The 16662-nt window shown below is 41.7% G+C and overlaps 1 pseudogene; it reads left to right on the plus strand.

Moving 5' to 3' along the window:
• LOC123441711 overlaps nucleotides 1-16662 on the plus strand; it is a 33851-nt pseudogene that overhangs the window by 8911 nt on the left and 8278 nt on the right.

Here is a 16662-nt window from a genome sequence, read left to right on the forward strand (position 1 = left end):
TCATCACGTGAGTTGAGAATAGTTACAGTGGTAAGCATCTCTATGCTAATCGTATCATGTATACAATTCATACTCGACCTTTCGGTCTCATGTGTTCTGAGGCCATATCTGCACATGCTAGGCTCGTCAAGCTTAACCCGAGTGTTCCGCGTGTGCAACTGTTTTGCACCCGTTGTATGTGAATGTTGAGTCTATAACACCCGATCGTCACATGGTGTCTCGAAACGAAGAACTATCGCAACGGTGCACAGTCGGGGGGAACACAATTTCATCTTGAAATTTTAGTGAGAGATCTCCTCATAATGCTACCGTCATTCTAAGCAAAATAAGGTGCATAAAAGGATTAACATCACATGCAATTCATAAGTGACATGATATGGCCATCATCATGTGCTTCTTGATCTCCATCACTAAAGCTCCGGCACGATCTTCTTGTCACCGGCGCCACACCATGATCTCCATCAACGTGTCGCCATCGGGGTTGTCGTGCTACTTATGTTGTTATTACTAAAGCTACGTCCTAGCAATATAGGAAATGCATCTGCAAACACAAACGTTAGTTTAAAGACAACCCTATGGCTCGTGCCGGTTGCCGTACCATCAACGTGCAAGTCGATATTAACTATTACAACATGATCATCTCATACATCCAATATATCACATCACGTCATTGGCCATATCATATCACAAGCATTCCCTGCAAAAACAAGTTAGACGTCCTCTAATATGTTGTTGCATGTTTTACGTGGTTGCTATGGGTATCTAGTATGATCGCATCTTACTTACGCAAAAACCACAACGGAGATGTGCAAATTGCTATTTAACCTCTCCAAGGACCGCCTCGGTCAAAACCAATTCAACTAAAGTTGAAGAAACCGACACCCGCCAGTCATCTTTATGCAACGAGGTTGCATGTCAATCGATGAAACCAGTCTTTCGTAAGCGTGCGAATAATGTCGGTCCGGGCCGCTTCAATCCAACAATACCGCTGAATCGAGAAAAGACTAAGGAGGGCAGAAAATTGAACATCACGGTCCACAAAACCCTTTGTGTTCTAATCGAGATAACATCTACGCATGAACCTAGCTCATGATGCCACTGTTGGGGAACGTTTAATGGGAAACATAAATTTTCCTACGCCCATGAAGACCTATCATGGTGATGTCCATCTACGGGAGGAGATTTGGATCTACGTACCCTTGTAGATCGCACAGCAGGAAGCGTTAAGAAATGCGGTTGATTTAGTGGAACGTCTTCACGTCCCTCGATCTGCCCCACGAACCATCCCACGAACCGTCCCGCGATCCGTCCCATGATCCGTTCCGATCTAGTGCCGAATGGCCGACACCTCCACGTTCAGCACACGTACAGCTCGACGATGATCTTGGCCTTCTTGATCCATCAAGCAAGACGGAGAAGTAGATGAGTTCTCCGGCAGCGTGACGGCGCTCCGGTGGTGGTGATGATCTACTCCTGCAGGGCTCCGCCCAAGCTCCGCAGAAATCCGATCTGGAGGTAGAACTATGTGGTCTAGGGTTGAGTTGCACGTGGTAAAACTTGTCTCAAATCAGCCCTAAATCACCACTATATATAGGAGGGAGGGAGGGGAGGAGGCAGCCTCAAACCCTCAAGGTTTGGCCAAAATTGGAGATGGAGGAGTCCTACTCCAATCCTACTAGGAGTAGGATTGCTCCCTTCCACTTGGAAAACATTTCCACCTTTTCAACCTTTGGGTTTTTGCCTCTCAAACCTCATGGTCCGTAGTGGGAGTTTATGTCAGCCCACTAGGGGCTGGTTTGTATCCTCCCACAGCCCATAAGGCCCCTCAGGGCGTGACACCCATCCCGATGGTCCCCGGTACCCTCCCGGCACTCCCGGTACACTACCGATGAGGCTGGAACTTTTCCGGTGACCAAAACAGGACTTTCTATATATCAATCTTTACCTCCGGACCATTCCGGAGCTCCTCGTGATGTCCGGGATCTCATCCAGGACTCCAAACAACTTTCGGTTACCACACATATAACTCAACTATACTAAAACATCATCGAACCTTAAGTGTGCACACCCTGCGGGACCTGGATGACCATATTGGATCCTACATATTGCCCGAAGATCTTATCAGTTGAACCTCAGTGTCAAGGATTCATATAATCTCGTATATCATTCCCTTTGTCATTCGGTATGTTACTTGCCCGAGCTTCGTTCGTTGGTATCCGCATACCTATTTCAATCTCGTTACCGGCAAGTCTATTTACTCGTTCCGTAATACAAGATCCCGTGACTTACACTTAGTCATATTGCTTGCCAGGCTTGTGTGTGATGTTGTATTACCGAGTGGGCCCCGAGATACCTCTCCGTCACACGGAGTGACAAATCCCAGTCTTGATCCATACTAACTCAACGGATACCTTCGGAGATACCTGTAGAGCACCTTTATAGTCACCCAGTTATGTTGCGACGTTTGATGCACACAAGGTATTCCTCCGGTGCCAGTGAGTTATATGATCTCATAGTCATAGGAATAAATACTTGACACGCAAAAAATAATAGCAATAAAATAACACGATCAATATGCTACGTTCATAGTTTGTGTCTTGTCCATCACATGATTCTACTAATGATTTGATCCCGTTATCAAGTGACAACACTTGTCTATGGTTAAGAAACCTTGACCATCTTTCTATGTATCCACTCGAGGCCTACTAGGGACAGGGTTTTTCTATGTATCCACACATGTATTTGAGTTTCCAATCAATACAATTATAGCATTGATAATAAACGATTATCACGAACAAAGAAATATAATAATAAATAATTTATTATTGCCTCTAGGGCATATTTCCAACAGTGGCTTGGTAAAGATATCAGCTAATTGTTTGTTAGTACGAACATGCTTGCGATCTATATCTCCTTTTCCAACATGATCACGAATGAAATGATGTCGCACATGGATGTATTTTGTTCTACAATGTTGCACATGATTATATGCAATCTTAATAGCACTTCCATTGTCACATAACAATGGAACTTTTCTAACATTAATGCCATAATCCTTAAGCATTTGTGTCATCCAAAGTAATCGTGCACAACATGATCGAGCGGCTATGTATTCAGCTTCGACAGTGGACAAGGATACCGAGTTTTGTTTCTTTGATGTACAAGAGACAAGAGATCTCCCAAGAAATTGGCATGTACCCGCGGTGGATTTTCTGTCAACCTTGTCTCCGGCATAGTCCGAGTCGGAATAGCCAACAAGATTAAAAGAAGATCCCTTGGGATACCATATGCCAAAGTTTGGTGTATGTATAAAGTATCTCACTATCTTTTTCCTTGCCAATAGATGACACTCTTTTGGTGCTGCTTGGTATCAGGCACATATGTAAACGCTCAACATGAAGTCAGGACGGGAAGCACATAAATATATCAATGAACCAATCATTGAGCGATAAACCTTTTGATCAACTGGTTTGTCCTCCTTAGTGAGGTCAAGATCTCCACTAGTAGACATGGGGGTTCTCATACCTTTGCATTCTTGCATGTTGAACTTTCTGATTAAGTCCTTGGTGTACTTGGTTTGAGAGATAAATGTACCTTCTCTCGATTCCTTGATTTGCAATCCAAGGATGATATTCAGTTCACTCATCATGGACATCTCAGACTTGTGTGACATCAACTTTCCAAACTTTTCACTAAAATGTGGGTTAGTAGAACCAAAGATAATATCATCCACATATATTTCGCAGACAAATGGTTCACCATTAACTCTTTTAGTGAATAAGGTTGCATCAATCTTACCAATCTCAAAACCCTTTCAATGAGAAACTTCGTTAGGCATTTGTACCAAGCTCTAGGGGCTTTATTTAAGACCATATAAATCTTTACAAAGTTTGTAGACATGATCAGGTTTCCTAGTGTTCACAAATCTAGGGGGTCGTTTAACATAAACTTCCTCCTCAATTTCTCCATTGAGAAAGGCACTTTTGGTATCCATTTGGTAAAGAGTTATACCATGGTGATTGGCATAAGCTAGGAGAATGTGAATGGCTTCAAGTCTAGCGACAGGAGAATAAGTCCTGGCTTCCATACCTTCGACTTGCATGTATCATTGGGCTACGAGACGTGCCTTGTTGCGTACAACTTGTATGTATTCATCTTCCTTGTTCCTAAACACCCATATTTTATAAATGATATTTTGCTCTCCTTCAGGCTTTTCAACAAGTGTCCATACTTGGTTCCTCTCGAAATTGTGTAGCTCTTCGTACATGGCATTCACCCAATCCGCATCTTGAAGGGTTTCTTTAGCCTTCAAAGGTTCAATGATAGAGATGAAAGAATAATGCCCACAAAAGTTAGCTAAACTAGATTTAGTGTGAGTGATTCTCCCAGTTTTTATGTCACAGTAGCTTTGATTCAACACATGATCTCAGTCCACTCTTGCTCTAACTCTTGACAGCTTCTTCTTGTTGGATGGAGGATCTTTTTCTTCATCATGATCATCTTGCATGTTGTCATTGTCGTTGTCATCTCCTTGAGGTGGTGGTGAGGAAGGTTGAGGTGGATCATCATGATGTTATTCTTCCTCTTCTTCATCATGTCGTGTACCGCTTGTGGATGCTTCCATGTCGTTTTGTGGTTCGCCTTGAGGTGAAGTAGGAGCTTTGACATGAATTGATGAAGTGCTTTCCTTCACCTCTATGGGACGAATCTTTCCAATGGAAAAGTCTTTGGTAGCTTCCGAAGGTTCCTTATCTCCTACATCATTTGGCAATTGTTCAACTTACGAACCGTTAGTCTCATCAAACTTCACATCTACTGTCTCTTCAACTTTTCGATTGAAGTTGTTGTAGACACGTTAAGTGTGACAGTTTGATCGGTAATCGACTAGGAAACCTTCATAAAATTTAAGTGAAAATTTAGATAGACGATGCTTATGAAGAATATAGCACTTACAGCCAAATACCAGAAAGTATCCAACATGGGGTTTGTTACCGGTGAGTAGCTCGTATGCAATTTTACCGAGAAGCTTGTGAAGGTAGAGTCGGTTTATAGCATGGAAAGCTGTTTCCATGGCTTCTGCCCAAAAGTGTCTTGGAGTCTTGTATTCGTCAAGTATGATGAATATCCCTATGCTCCTCCGATTGATCCCATACATCATTCTCATGACGATGAAATTGATATGCTTGGTAATCTTAACACTGTCAATCTAATCATTAGAGGATTACTAAGGAATGTGCTTAATCAGTTGCAAAACTTTGAGTGTGCTCATACCTTGTGGAAAGACTTGGAGAAAAGATATCGAAATTATTCCTTGAAAAATCTTGATATCCTTATCCACAAATGCATTTCTTTTCACAAAATGAAGCCAACCGATCCTAACTTTGATAAAAGCCTATTTGAGCTTCGCGACCTCATGCGTGCCAAAGGTGATGTCATTACTATTAACAATATCTTTTTTGAAACCATTCATATGCATAAACATGAACATTGTCATAGTCAAAATTCTGATGAAACTCTTGTTTCGTATGACGGAAGTTCATCAGATGATGATTATGTGGAACATCGCTATTTTCGATGTGCTATTTTTTTATGTGAGATACCTTCTTGGGGAGATCGAAACCAAAGTCTGCTAGTATAGATATGGAAAGAAGATTGTAGCCAAGGGATTCAACAAGCATGGAATTTTGAATGGAACTATCATGAGATACGACCACCTTACCAAGACCAAGTACCTTACCCTTGGAGTTATCTCCCAAATTCACATACCTTCGAGGTCCACGGTTTGGTGTGATCTCATGCAACATGTCTTTATCTCCGGTCATGTGATCGGTGCATCCACTGTCGAGAACCCGTTCCTTTCCACTGGCCATGTAGTCTCTAAGGTTCCCCATAAGACTAAGATTCCTGTGGGGACCACGACTTACGAGTCGAGATCGCAGAATGAACGTGCCCAGTGATCCCAGAGATCAATGCTCATCAAAGACGGAGAAACAGAATAATAAGAGTCTTACATCCATACATACCGTTTCATACAATAAATGACCATTGCGGTCGAGTCTTACATATATAGGGCCTTGAAGGCCAACACACCAAACTGGACCAATAGCAGAATTATTGGTTGAAAGCGTGAACCCATGCCATCAGCCTTAACCTATAGGCATTCTGACTGGGAAGCGTCATAGCTCGCAAGAACGTCACCGAGTTACTCTTCACCAAATCCTGTTCTCTCATACCTGGTCAATGAAATAACCAGTGGCAAACCAATGACTACTTTTTATTGTAATCACAAACAGCCCATGATGCAAACAATGCATATGAAGGATAAGAATAACATGCTTCTTTGGTGGATATCTCTTGGTGGTCAATAAACATGATCACAGGTATTCATCATAAGTTAAGAACTACTTTTGAAGAACATGTTACATATATCAATATATCTACCACGGGCTGAACCATCCGGGTCCACCCTATATGCCAAGTCACCAAACTTGGTCATATCATTACTTTCTTAATAACTCCTTTTTATCACAACTCACACAGACTTGGTTTATGCGGAAACAACTGGACGTAGTTTAAGCAGCACCACCCAAATCTCCTTGACCGTGGACACAACTATTCGAATAGTTTTACACTCGGCAAAGGTAGTACGCTGGACCCATGAGATTCGGGAAACTTCCATGTCCTCCATGACTCGCGATATATAACATACCCGAGGTAAGTACCCGATCAATGCCTTTCCCCTGACAATACTAGCCAAAGAGGTCCACTTGATTGGTACCCAGCCCACATGTTGTACGTCTTACGGGCACCGACTCTGGACAGTACCAACCATGCGGGGACCGACGGTGTGCCTGGAACACGTAAAAACGGCATAGTCGGCCTACCTGGCATGACCCCATCACAATAGTGACCACACGTCACTCCCGCCACTAGTAATGTGGCTCTTTGCTAGCACCGACTAGAGTAATCAACACAGCCCCGTCCCATAAGGGGTAACGTGGTCGTACATGTATGGTTGGGCCGGTCCACACATCATAAATCTAATCCCATTTCCGAAACCATTTTCACACAAATACCCGGTGCACCACCTCACCAAAAGTGGCCACCTAACTCATCGTCTCCCTCGGGCATTAGTGGCACCCAACGGGGTTTTCACAAATCTTTGATTTATACCAACAACATGCTCATGCTACTGTTACTCTAGCTTTACTTTTCAACATGATACTAGCATGATCCTCATAGGTGGTAGGTTCAAGCTCAATGCATGTGCTCCGGAGGAGCCATCAGTAACATCACTTCAATGATTTACCGGCAATTGCGATCATATGCAACGAAAATACTTGCTCTACTAACATGCAATATAACATATGCTCAATCATGGTCATAGGTATGCTTGCCTTTGCTCTCATAAGTCCTTGGGGTCTTCGAGGTCTTCCGATCCAACTCCGAGAACTCCGTCAACTCATCAACTATCGTCGGAACAGTCATAGTCACCCACACAACTAGCAGAACAAAAGTGTTATATAAAATTGAAGTTATATTTTTCTTGGACATTTCTAGTCATAAGAAAAATACCTGATGCTTTCCATAGGAGGTTTGGATCATCAGGGATTTCTGAATGGACGAAAGGGGGAGAAGGGGATTCTTTATGAAGCCAACAGAAAATATTATGATAAAAATGAGTGGAGGCACTCATTTAAGAGAGAACAATTCTAGAAATATTTAGGAAGTTGTTTCACTGGATTTGGAGTTGAAATGAATATCCTAGGAATTTTCTAATATGGAATAAAGAGCAATAGGAAGCTATTTATTTAATACAACATAATAAAGTCAGATAAAAATGTTGACCAAGGCTGCAAAAATAGGGTATGATATTAGAAGGCTCTGGAAATTGGAATCACTCCATTTGGAGTTCATTTGAACCCTACAACATTTTTTAAAGGGGAGCTAGAAGCATTTAAATATTCATTTGAATAATAATGCAACAGAAATGTTGCTTGGAAAAATGTGCAAGGAATATTTTTGGATAGGCCTGAATTTTATGAACCTGCAGGAGTTTGAATCAAACAATTTGGAGCTAGAATGATTTTTCTAAGGATTTTTGAATCTTGTGATAAAAGAATAATGGAAAAGGTTTTCTTCCTATGGCTATACTGTGCGCGCATGCGCTAGATAGGCAAATGGGCCGGCCCAACGGCTCCAGCCATGAGCACTGACTACGCCGAAGGTGTATTCCTTTGCCTGCGCCTCCACGTGAGGGAAACGTTTGCCAGCCGGGGCGCGACCACTTAACACAGCAGGGCCGGCTGGTGTGTGGATGACTAGGGGGCCCACCTGCAAGTCTTCCCCTACCTCCCGCTGATCTGAGGGCAAGCGCGGGAGGTGGAGCCGAACAGCGCCGAAGCCTGACCCGGCGGTACTCGCCTCCTCCGGCGATGTCTGAGCCACCCTCGGGCGCAGGAGGGCGCGAGGCTTCCATTCCCGCACCCAACGGTCACCGGGGCCTATCGACACAACACCAGGGACGACAGCAGTTGGCAGCGATGGCAATCTTGAGCAGGCAGGAGATGCAGCAGATGGGGAGGACCTACGCGACTATGGAGGGACTCCGGCGTGGAAAAGAGGGGAAAGGGAGCAACCATGGCCTCGAACTATAGCTATGGCCGACAAAGAAGATGCATGCACGAGGATGGATGCACAACTCGGGAGGGAGAATGGGGAGGTCCAAGAAATTTCTAGCGAGAGAGGGGAGTGGATCCGACGCTCTGGGTGCTCGAGGAGGCCATATGGAGAGGGGGAGGCGAGAAAGATCTCGGATGCTCCCTGGTTCTCACTGGGCACGGTCACCACGCGTGCCTGAGTCACCTTGACTGCATCCTTTCATCGGAGAAGGCTTGAACGGTCAAAGGGGAGTGCACTGGCGCGCTAGGACATGTGCACGTTGAGGGACCCGAGCTACAGGAAGAAGAAACGGTGTAGAACACCGTTTCTGCATGCTGCCAGCGTGGTCACCTTGCCTACTCGTGTCCACGGGTTTGCAATGACCGGTCAAATATGTTTAGCACGCAAGGCACACATGCAGGAGGATAACTCTGGAGTTTGGTAGCTAGTGGAGGAGGTTTGAATGGGTTTGGACTCCAATTAAGTTTGCAGCAGCAAACTTGGGGTTCGCATAGGTGGTTTTGACACGAAGGGATGGGAGGTGAAACCATGTCTTGGAGCATCTGGTATGGGAAGACTACACCACCGCAAAGTTTCAGCTTAAGTAAAGAAGGGTAGCTAGTACTTGTTGTACAAAGCTACATTTCAGCCACAATTCAACTTGAGGATATGCTGCTCATTTTGCCTACATGAGCATGCCATCTACTAGTGTGAAATGATGCCTTGGGATGCTAGGGGTCTTTGGGAAAGAGATGGGGGCTTTGTCCTAAGGAGAAGTGGGGGTAAGTGGGGTAAAAATGGTGATTCCAAGGGTAAAATGAGGAATAGTTACGTGGAGCCTCTCTCCAATAATTGACCAGTGGCCATGAAATGTTACTGGAGGTAGAATGTAACTATGTGAAGTTGTGGTAGAAAGTTGAGCTCAAGGGTTAACGTGGAAGGGGCCAAAGTTGCCAATAAAGTGAATGCACACAAGGTATTTGATGAGTGGCAGAGTAACCAGATGGACCTCAATGGATATGAAACTTAACAGGATCAAATAATAGATAAAAATAAGCTTGGACACCAAATTTGGCATTTGGTGGACAAGGTTTCCAATGTAGACTTGGAAAACCCATGAAATGGGCACAAATAGCTTTGTGCTTACAAAACTATTGAAATCAATTCCCACAAATCCAATATTTGGTGTGGGGGCATTATTTGAGCATTAAGGTATGCCCAAAAATTTTGGGGTCAAATGGAGAAACTTTATAATGTAAAGTTTCCCAAACTCAAAAATCAACAGAGAGGGTTTTGAGTGGCTTGGAACAAGTTCTTCTATTCTCCTTGATGCACCACTTGGTGTGGATGCATTATTGGAGTATCAGAACATGTCCACCAAATTTGAGAACAATTGGAGATACTTGACAATGAAGAGTTGCTCTAATTTGGATCTGAACAGATAGGGTTTTATAATAATTAGGGGAGTCAAATCAACTTGGATTGAGATGAAACTTTTCAAGATCATCAAACATATCATACGTTACATGCTGGAATTTTACTGGAATTTATTAATAATATTTCTTATAGAAATATTCCAAAAGATTGAAATAGGCAGGAAGTGTGTTGGAGGGGTTTGCCCAATATTTTGAACATGACCATTGATACGTCTCCAACGTATCTATAATTTTTGATGGTTACATGCTATTATCTTGTCAACTTTGGATATTTTGTATGCATTTTTTTATATTTTTGGGACTAACCTATTCACTCAGTGCCAAGTGCCAGTTTCTGTTTTTTCCGTGTTTTTGACCTTTTTCAGAGGAGAATATTAAACGGAGACCAAACGGAATAAAATCTTCGGAATGATTTTTGTCGTAACAGAAGATAAGCACGGAACTTGAGAACCAAGGCAAAGGATCCCGGGGGAGGCCACAAGCCCCCTAGCCACGGCCTCGGGGCGCTTACCAGGCTTGTGGGCCCCCCGTGGCTCCTTTGCCCTACTTCTTCCGCCTATAAATTCCCTAAAAATCTAAAACTGCCAGAGAGAGCCACGAAAATACTTTTCCGCCGCCGCAAGCTTCTGTCTCCACAAGATTCCATCTGGGACACATTCTGGTGTCCTGTCGGAGGGAGGATTTGGACACGGAGGGCTTCTTCATCAACACCATTGCCTCTCCAATGATGCGTGAGTAGTTCACCACAGACCTTCGGGTCCATAGCTAGTAGCTAGATGGCTTCTTCTCTCTCCTGGTTCTTCAATACAAAGTTCTCCATGATCTTCATGGAGATCTATCCGATGTAATCTTGTTTTGCGATGTGTTTGTCGAGATCCGATTAATTGTGGATTTATGATCAGATTATCTATGATTATTATTTGAGTTCCCTCTCATCTCTTATATGCATGATTTCGTATCCTTGTAATTCTCTTCGAGTTGTGGGTTTTGTTTGGCCAACTTGATCTAGAATTCTGGCAATGGGAGAAGTGCTTGGTTTTGGGTTCGTACCGTGTGGTGTCCTCACCTAGCGACAGAAGGGGTAGCGAGGCACACATCATGTTATTGCCATCAAGGGTACAAAGATGGGGTTTATATCTATTGCATGAATTTGTCCCTCTACGTCATGTCATCTTGCTTAAGGTGTTACACTAGATGCATGCTGGATAGCGGTCGATGTGTGAAGTAATAGTAGTAGATGGAGAAAGTATCGGTCTACTTGATTCGGACGTGATGCCTATATGTATGATCATTGCCTTAGATATCATCATGACTTTGCGCGATTCTATCAATTGCTCGACAGTAATCCGTTCACCCACCGTAATACTTGTTTCACGAGAGAAGCCTCTAGTGAACACTATGGCCCCCGAGTCTACTTCACATCATATTTTCAGCTCTACACTTTTACTTCGTTGCACTTTCCACCTTCAGATCTCAACTTGCAATTATAGTGTTGGGTGCAAGTTTGTTTGTTTTTGCGTAGGTACATTGGTGACTTGCCTTGATAGTCCTACTGGATTGATACATTGGTTCTCAAACTGAGGGAAATACTTACTGCTACTTTGCTGCATCACCCTTTCCTTTTCAAGGGAAAAACAAACGCAAGCTCAAGAGGTAGCAAGAAGAATTTCTGGCGCCGTTGCTGGGGAGTATAAAGTCAAGAATAGTCTTCCTTCAATGTGTCAATTTTTGGCGCCGGGGACTATTGTAAGTGAAGCTTATCCAAGTAACTTCCGCAAACTCAGATCTTGCATTTACTTTTTTTCCTTTTGCCTCTCGTTTTCCTCTCCCCCACTTCTGAAAAACAAAAATTTACAAAAATATTTTTCTTTTTCGTTCGCCCTTTTCTTTCGCTTGCTTTATGTTCGCTTGTGTTCTTGCTGAAGTCACCATGACTGAAAACACCAAATTGTGTGACTTCTTGAGTACTAATAATAATGATTTTATTAGTACTCTGATTGCTCCCGCCACAAGTGCGAATCATATGAAATCAATGCTGCTTTGTTGAATCTTGTTATGGAAGAGCAATTTTCCGGCCTTCCTAGTGAAGATGCCGCATCCCATCTGAATACCTTCATTGAGTTATGCGATATGCAAAAGAAGAAATATGTGGATAATGATGTGATTAAATTTGAAGCTATTTCCACTCTCATTACGAGATCGAGCAAAAACTTGGTTTTCATCTTTGCCCAAAAATAGTATTGATTCTTGGAACAAGTGTAAAGATGCTTATATATCTAAGTATTTTCCACCGGCTAAGATTATCTCTCACCGTAATGATATCATGAATTTTAAGCAACTAGATCATGAACATGTTGCACAATCTTGGGAGAGAATGAAATTGATGATTAGAAATTGTCCTGCTCATGGCTTGAGTCTTTGGATGATTATACAAATCTTCTATGTTGGTTTGAATTTTGCTTCTAGAAATATCTTGGATTCCGCTTCCGGTGGAACTTTCATGGAAAACACATTAGGAGAAGCCACAAAAATCCTAGACAATATCATGACAAACTATTCTCAATGGCACACTGAAAGGTCACCTACTAGTAAAAAAGTGCATGCCATAGAAGAAATTAACTCTTTGAGTGCTAAGATGGATGAGTTAATGAAATTGTTTGCTAGTAAAGGTGCTCCTTTAGATCCAAATGATATGCCCTTGTCTTCCTTGATTGATAATAGCAATGAGAGCTTGGATGTTCATTTTGTTGGTAGGAATAATTTTGGCAAAAACAATGCTTATAGAGGTAACTTTATTCCTAGGCCTTTTCCTAGTAATCCCTATAATAACTTTTGCAATTCCTACAACAATGCTCATGGAAATTACAATAAATTACCCTCTTATCTTGAGAGTAATATTGAAGAGTTTAGCAACACGCAAAATATTTTCAAGGAGTCCAGAGGACAAAAACTGCTCAAAATAATTACTTGGCTAGGACCGTTGATAGAATATCTCTTGATATTGATGCTTTGAAATTGATATGTGCTCCTCCCAAGATTAATATGGATGAAACTTTGAAAGCTATGCGTGTTTCCATGAATGAGGGTAAAGAAAGAACCGCCCAAATTCGTGCTAGACATGAATGGCTTAAAAAGGCGTGTTCTCGTGATGAGAATCACGAAGATCTTAAAGTGCTTGGTGTGACTCCCATTGAATCCTCGTTTTCTAATGTCAAACCTAATTATGATGGGGCTGGATATGAATCCACTTTGGTTGAGAAACGCCCCAATGATTCGGAGTATATTTATCTTGATGCTAAAAGCACTGTAAGTGGAGTGGAGGATATCAAAACTTTGAGTAGTAATGAAATTACTACTTTGGATTTCAAGGGATTCAATTATTATAGTTGCTCTTTGATTGAATGTATTTCCTTGATGCAATCCATGCTAAACTCTCCACACACTTATAGCCAAAACAAGGCTTTTACCGATCATATCGTTGATGCTATCATGAAATCTCTTGAAGAGAAACTTGAGTGGGAGATCTCTATTCCTAGAAAACTTCATGATGAGTGGGAACCTACTATCAAAATCAAGATTAAAAACTATGAATGCAATGCTTTGTGTGATTTGTGTGCTAGTGCTTCCGCTATTCCAAAGTCTTTATGTGATGTTCTAGGCTTCAATGAGATTGATGAGTGCTCTCTTAATTTGCATCTCGCGGATTCTACTGTTAAGAAACCTATGGGAAGGATCAATGATGTTCTTATTATTGCAAATAGGAACTATGTACCCGTAGATTTCATTGTGCTTGATATTGATTGCAATCCGACATGTCCCGTCATTCTTGGTAGACCTTTCCTTAGGACTATTGGTGCTATCATCGATATGAAGGAAGGGAATATTAGATTTCAATTTCCATTAAAGAAGGGAATGGAACATTTTCCTAGAAAGAAAATAAGATTGCCTTATGAATCCATGATGAGGGCTACTTATGGTTTGAGCACCAAAGACGACGATACTTTATTCTATCGCCTTATGCCTAGCTAAGGCCGTTAAACAATAGCGCTTGTTGGGAGGCAACCCAATGAATTTATCTTTGATTTTTGCTTTATGTTTTGCTGTGTCCACACCATCATAATTATTTTATGATTGTGTTTTTTGTGTTTCTTTTTGTTTTTGAGCCAAGTAAAACCTTTATGACTAGTTTTGGTGATGGTTGTTTGATCTTGCTGAAAAAGACAGAAACTTTACGCTCACGAAATTATTTTTAATTCCTATCCAGAAAGGGATTTTGAGTTGATTCTTTTTTCTGCTGGTTGATATGCCAATTGCCCTAATTTTCATAATTGTGCAGAATTTTTGAGATACCACAAGTATACGAAGTATACAGACTGCTACACACTGGCCTGTTTTTGACTTATTCTGTTTTTTGTTGTGTTGATTGCTTATTTTGATGAAACTATGGATAGTATCGGGGGATACTAGCCATGGAATAGTGATAATACATTAATATAACATCACTCTAAATAGAAATCTAGTTTACTAAAATACCTAAAGAGTTGGTAGTTTGTTTTCTTGTGCTAATGATATCACGAGTTTCTGTTTAAGTTTTGTGTTGTGAACTTTTCAAGTTTTGGGTGATGTTCTCATGGACAATGGGAAAAAGAGTGGAAAGAGCACAAGCTTGGGGATGCCCAAGGCATCCCAAGCCAAATTCAAGGACGCCCAAAATCCTAAGCTTGGGGATGCCCCGGGAAGGCATCCCCTCTTTCGTCTTCAATCCATCGGTAAGATTACTTGGAGCTATATTTTTATTCACCACATCATATGTGTTTTGCTTGGAGCGTCGTGTATTATAGGAGTCTTTTCTTTTAGTTGTGTAACAATTATCCTTGCTGTACACCTTTTTTAGAGAGACATGAACTCATCGTGAATTTGCTAGAATACTCATTGAGCTTCTCTTATATCTTTTGAGTTAGGCAATTTAGCTCACATGTGCCACACTTATATCTTTTGAGCTAGGTAATTTTGCTCTAGTGCTTCACTTAAATCTTTTTATAGCACGGCGGTGTCATATTTTGGAGAAATAAGAACTCTCGATCTTCACTTATACCTTTTTGAGAGTGCTCTCTCTAAGTAACTTGGTAATTGGCGTGTGCTATGAAAGTAGTCCTAAAGATGATAGGCATCCAAAGAGGATATAATAAAAACTTCCATATTCAAGTGCATTGATTAGTAAGATAAGTTTGATTCCTAACAATTAGTTTTGAGATATGGATTTGGTAATACTAGAGTTATGTTAGTAGGGTGTTGTGAATCTAGAAATACTTGTGTTGAAGTTAGTGATTCCCGTAGCATGCACGTATGGTGAGCCGCTATGTTAGGAAGTCGGAGCATAATTGATTTATTTATTGTTATCCTTTGTGTGGCGGTCGGGATCACACGATGGTTAACACCTACCAACCCTTCCCCTAGGAGTATGCGTTTCGCACTGTGTTTTGATTACTAATAAAACTTTCGCAATTAGTATATGAGTTCTTCATGACTAATGTGAGTCCATGGTATAAATGCACTTTCACCTTCCACCGTTGATAGCCTCTCTAGTACCGCACAACTTTCGCCGTTGCACAAACCCACCATATACCTTCCTCAAAACAGCCACCATACCTACCTATTATGGTATATTCATAGGCATTCCGAGATATATTGCCATGCAACTCCCACCGTTCCGTCTTATGACTTGTGCCTTCACTTACATATTGCCATTGCAAGATCGTAAGATAGCTAGGGAGATGTTTCAATGTCATACGCCAAGCTAGATCGTTGCCATCCTGGTACACTACCGGAGGCATCTCCTATAGAGTCATCATTGCTCTAGGCATTGAGCTGTGAGTAAATAGCACCATATTCTTCATGATAGAGAGTCTCTCGTTTTGAAAATTCCATATACTAGTGGGAATTTTCGTTATATAACCTGGCTTGTATATTCCAATGATGGGCTTCCTCAAAATTTCCCTAGGTCTTTGTGAGCAAGCAAGTTGGGTGCACACCCACTAGTTCTCCTTTTGAGCTTTCACACACTTGTAGCTCTAAGTGCATCGGTTGCATGGAAATCCCTACTCATTCACATTGATATCAATTGATGGGCATATCCATAGCCCTTTGATACGCCGAGTCGATGTGACCATCTCCTCCTTTTTGCCTCACAACCTCCACCACACTCTATTCCACCTAGAGTGCTATATCCATGGCTCACGCTCATGTATTGCGTGAGAGTTGAAAAAGTTTGAGAAAGTAAGAGTGCGAAAATAATTACTTGGCCAATACCGGGGTTGTGCATGATTTAAATTCGTTGTGTGGGGATGATAGAGCATACCAGACTATATGATTTTGTAGGGATAACGTTCTTTGGCCTTGTTATTTCAAAAGTTCATGATCACTTTGCTAGTATGCTTGAAGTATTTTTTTTTAATGTCAATAGTAAACTATTGTTTTGAATCTTACGGATCTGAACATTCATGTCACAAGAAAGAAGTTACAAAGGACAAATATGTTAGGTAGCATTCCTCATCAAAAATTCAGT

Source organism: Hordeum vulgare, chromosome 3H (genome assembly GCF_904849725.1).
Source record: "Hordeum vulgare subsp. vulgare chromosome 3H, MorexV3_pseudomolecules_assembly, whole genome shotgun sequence".
In the NCBI taxonomy this organism is placed as follows: domain Eukaryota; kingdom Viridiplantae; phylum Streptophyta; class Magnoliopsida; order Poales; family Poaceae; genus Hordeum; species Hordeum vulgare.